Source organism: Empidonax traillii, unplaced genomic scaffold, assembly GCF_003031625.1.
Source record: "Empidonax traillii isolate 1590-97213 ecotype Southwest subspecies unplaced genomic scaffold, ASM303162v1 scaffold2301:size47502, whole genome shotgun sequence".
Classification (NCBI taxonomy): Eukaryota; Metazoa; Chordata; class Aves; order Passeriformes; family Tyrannidae; genus Empidonax; species Empidonax traillii.
The window spans coordinates 8,784-13,038 of record NW_020957494.1 but is presented as its reverse complement, the minus strand read 5'-3'; the positions used below and the strand labels follow the sequence as shown (position 1 = coordinate 13,038).

The 4,255-nt window shown below is 62.4% G+C and overlaps 1 protein-coding gene across 1 annotated transcript in view; it reads right to left on the bottom strand.

Annotated features, from left to right (window-relative positions):
* Positions 1–4,255, bottom strand: part of DYSF (dysferlin) — a gene marked incomplete at its 3' end in the record, with an annotated part of 46,095 nt that overhangs the window by 34,010 nt on the left and 7,830 nt on the right. The window lies entirely within an intron of this gene.

Here is a 4,255-nt window from a genome sequence, read left to right as displayed (position 1 = left end):
AGCAGCCCCCGGGCTTTGTGGGAAGGGGCTTCCAAAGCAGCCAAAAATCCTCCAAACCCCCCCTCCCATCCCAAAGTCGGGGATCCCTCACCTCGGAAGGTCAGGCTGGCCACGGGATCGCTCTGCCTATCCCGCTTTTCCAGGCTCGGGAGGTGGGTGGCCCGTTGGAGCAGGACCCGCAGCATGGCCGGGATGGAGCCGGGAGCGGGCAGGATCCCACCCCCCCATCCCGATCCCCCCCCTTTTCCCGGGCCGGCCCTTCCCGGCGGGAGGAGGCGCCGGGAGGCGGCACAAAAAACGCCTCGGAGCGGCGGCGCCGGAGGGTGGGAAAACCGGGATAATGGGAGGGATGCGGGGAGGGGGGACCGGGGGGAGGCACCGGGATGGGGGATAAATCAGTGGGATCCCGGGATGCTGGAGCCATGAAAAGGAATAAATCAGCGGGATCCCGGGATGCTGGAGCCATGATAGGGACTAAATCAGCGGGATCCAGGGATGCTGGAGCCATGAAAAGGAATAAATCAGTGTGATCCAGGGATGCTGGAGTCACGGAGGAGGATAAATCAGCGGGATCCAGGGATGCTCCAGGATCTGGGAGTGGCCAGGCACCAGGACTCAGGGATGCTGTGAACTCCAGGGCTGGCCTGGCTCTGGGATCCAGGGATGCTGCAAAGCCCGGCATGGGAAATAATCCAGCGGGATCTGGCGATGCTGCAAGGCCCAAGGATACCCAAGCACCAGGATCCAGGGATGCTGCAATTCCCAGGGATGGGAAATAAATCCCTGGGGCTCAGAGGCTGCTGGAAACCCCCTGGATGGTCTGGCACCAGGATCCAGGGATGCTGCAAACCCTGGGAAGGTAAATAACTCCCCTGGAGGCAGGGATGGTAAATAAATCCCAGGATCCAGGTGATCAGACCTGGGAAATGAAAGCACTGGGACGCAGGGATGCTGGGAACTCCCAGGGATGCCCAAACACCGGGATTTGGGATTGCTGTGAGTGCCAGGGATGGGAAAGAAATCCCTGGGATCTGGGGATGCTGCAAGGCCTGAGGATGTCCCAGCATCAGGATCCAGGGATGCTGCAAATCCCAGGAAGGGTAAATTAAATCATGAGGACCCAGGAATGCTGTGAACCCCTAGGATGGCCTGGCACTGGGATCTGGGATCTGGGAATGCTGCCAGCCCCAGGATGCTAAATAATTCACTGGGATCTGGTAAATAATTCACTGGGATTTAGGAATGCTGCAAACCCAGGATGGTAAATAATTCACTGGGATTTAGGAATGCTGCAAACCCAGGATGGTAAATAATTCACTGGGATCTCTGGTAATGATTCACTGGAATCCAGGGAAGCTGCAAACCCAGGATGGGAAATAGTTCCCTGTGATCCAGGGAAGCTGCAGGTCCCAACCATGGCAAACTCAGCCAGGAACGCTGAGAACCTCCAGAACACATCCCAGGGTGAGGAATAAACCCCCTGGAGCCAGGATGGGAAATAAAGCCCCAGGATCCAGGGAAGCTGCAAGGCCTGGGGATGAGAAATCAAAGCACTGGAACCCAGGGATGCTGGAATCCAAGGATGGCCTGGAACCAGGATGTGGGAATGCTGTGAACCCCAGGGATGGTGAATATATCTCTGAGATCGAGGGATGATGAAAGTCTCAGGGATGGGAAATGAAATCCTGAGGACACAGGACTGCTGCAAATTCCCAGGACAGCCTGGCACCGGGATCCAGGGAAGCTGCAGATCCCAGACAGGGTAAATTTAATAACCAGGGTGACTCAGGAACGCTGAGAACCTCCAGGACATATCCCAAGGTGAGAAATAAACCCCCTGGAGCTGGAATGGGAAATAAAGCCCCAGGATCCAGAGAAGCTCCAACCCCCAGGGATGGTAAATTAAATCACTGGAATGCTGCAAATAAATCCCCAGGAAGGCCTGGCACTGGGATCCAGGGAAGCTGCAGATCCCAAACATGGTAAACTCCATCATCATGACTCAGGAATGCTGAGAACTTCCAGGACACATCCCGGGATGAGAAATAAACCCGCAGGATCCAGGGAAACTGCGGAGCCGAGGAGGGGCTGGCACTGGGATTTGGGGACGCTGCGAGTCCCGGGGATCCTCCAAACACCGGGATGTGGGGGCTGTGATCCCAGCATGGGAAAGAAATCCCTGGGATCTGGGGACATTCTGAGGCCCGAGGATGAGCCAGCACCGGGATCTGGGGCTGGGAAATCTCCCGGAGTCTGGAATGCTGCGATCCCGCAAAGCCCGGGAGCTGGGAATGCCGGGAACTGCGGCTGTCCAGGCCCCTGTCCCGGGGGTTCTGGGGATGGGACACCGGGAAGGGACACCCCGGCAGCTGCGGGAGCAGCGGGACACGGGGAGCACCCAAATCCCGGGAAAGGGCCCGCCCCCATCCAGGGAAAAGCAGCACAAAGCCCCGGAGGTGATTCCTGGCCCGACCCGCCCCAAAAAGCTGCTTGTTCACCCCAAAAACGTCCCAGACGAGCTGTGACGTCACCCTCGCCTTGTCGTTTCTGTCACCCCTTTTTTGGGGAGGGGGGGGTGGCCCCCAGTGGCACTTTTGGGGGGACCTGGGGGTGTCCCCACCCCGGCACCGCCTGTCCCGGGGGGGTCCCCAACTCGTGGGACCCCCCCCTCGAGCCCAGAGGGGTCGCAGGGAAGGGACACGCCCCCCAACTCCCCAAAATTCGGCATTGCCCCTCCCCCCCCAGGAGCGCAGAGAGGCCAAAAATATCGGCGCTGGTGTCACCGCTCAGCCATGTCCCCCCAAAAAAGAAAGTGGGGGGGCTTAAGGGGGGTCCCCACGTATCGGGCGGGGCGTGGCAGCGTGGCCGCGCTCACGGAGGGGGTCACAAATTGAGGGGAGGGGTATGAAGGGGAGGGGGACACAAGCAGGACCCTCCCATGACTTTCTCCCCGTCCCCGCGGCGGTGGCAGAGCCCGGCGTGGGCAAACCCCCCCCGGAGGGAGCCCCCAAACCCCGGGACCCGCCCGGGAGAGCCCCCCCGAGCCCTGCGCCCCCTCCCCGAGCCCCCCAGCCCCCACCTGCGAAGGCGGCCGAGCAGTACGCGTCGCTGATGTCCGAGTCGGGAGAGCGCAGGTTCTCGGCGCGGAGGAGGAACACGCGGAGCATCGTCCCATCGGCCCCCCGGACCCGCTGACCCCCCCACTCAAATCCCGGGAACCCCCCCGGCACCGCCCCCGCCCCGCCTCCCTTAAAGGGAAACGGCCCCGGGGCGGGGAGACCCCTCCGAGGGGGGGGAAAGGGGGTTTCTGGGATGGGACCCCCCCCGAAACAAGGATGGGGGAGTGTCCTCTCTTTGGGAACCCCCCATTGTCCCCAAGGGAGAGCTTGGGGGTCCCCACCCCCTCATTGTGATCCGGGGGGAGGAATTTGGGGGGCCCCACACCCCCAGTGTCCCCGGGGGGTCCCCACCCCATCACTGGGACCTGGGGGGGGATGTTGGGGTGTCCCCACTACCCCCATTGTCCCCAGGGAGAATCTGGGGGTCCCCACACCCCCACTGACCCCGGGAGAGATATGGGGGGTCTCCAACTCCCCCACTGTGACACTGGGGGACAATTTGGGGGTCCCCACCCCCCTGTTGTGCTGGGGGGTGCATTTGGGGCTGGGGGGGCGTCTCCCACCGTGTCCCAGCAGGAGCAGCCGGGAACGGCCTCAACCCCCATCCCCTCCACCACCACCCCCCCCCTCCGGCTATTTTGGGGGGTAATTTTATCCCGGGATTTCCCAGCAATCGGCTCCGGGAGGCCCCTCCCCCAAAGAGGGAAATGGGACCCCCCTTTTTCCGTGTCTCCCCTTTCCAGCTCCTCCATCCCCCTTTTCCATGTGCCCACTTTGCCCTTATCCCCCACCCCATTCCCCCCTGCCCTGCCCCAAAACCCGGGATCAGCCTTGGAACTGGAACCCTGGGAGCAGCAGAGCCCTGGAACTGGGGGGAAAGGGGAATTTGGGGGAATTGGGGGATTTGGGGGATCTGGGAGAGATTAAAGCCAAGGGCACCCGTGGGAGAAGGGACAGCCCAGCCAGGGGGGCCCTCAGACCCCCCCATGTTCCCCCCACCTTGCCCCAAGACCCCCCAGACCCTCCCGCCGCAGCCCCCCTGAGTCCCTCCCACCCGTGCCACGTGCGTGTCGCCCCCGCACGAGTGTCCCCCACGCCCGCGAGTGTCCCCACGGCACGTGCCACGTGCGTGTCCC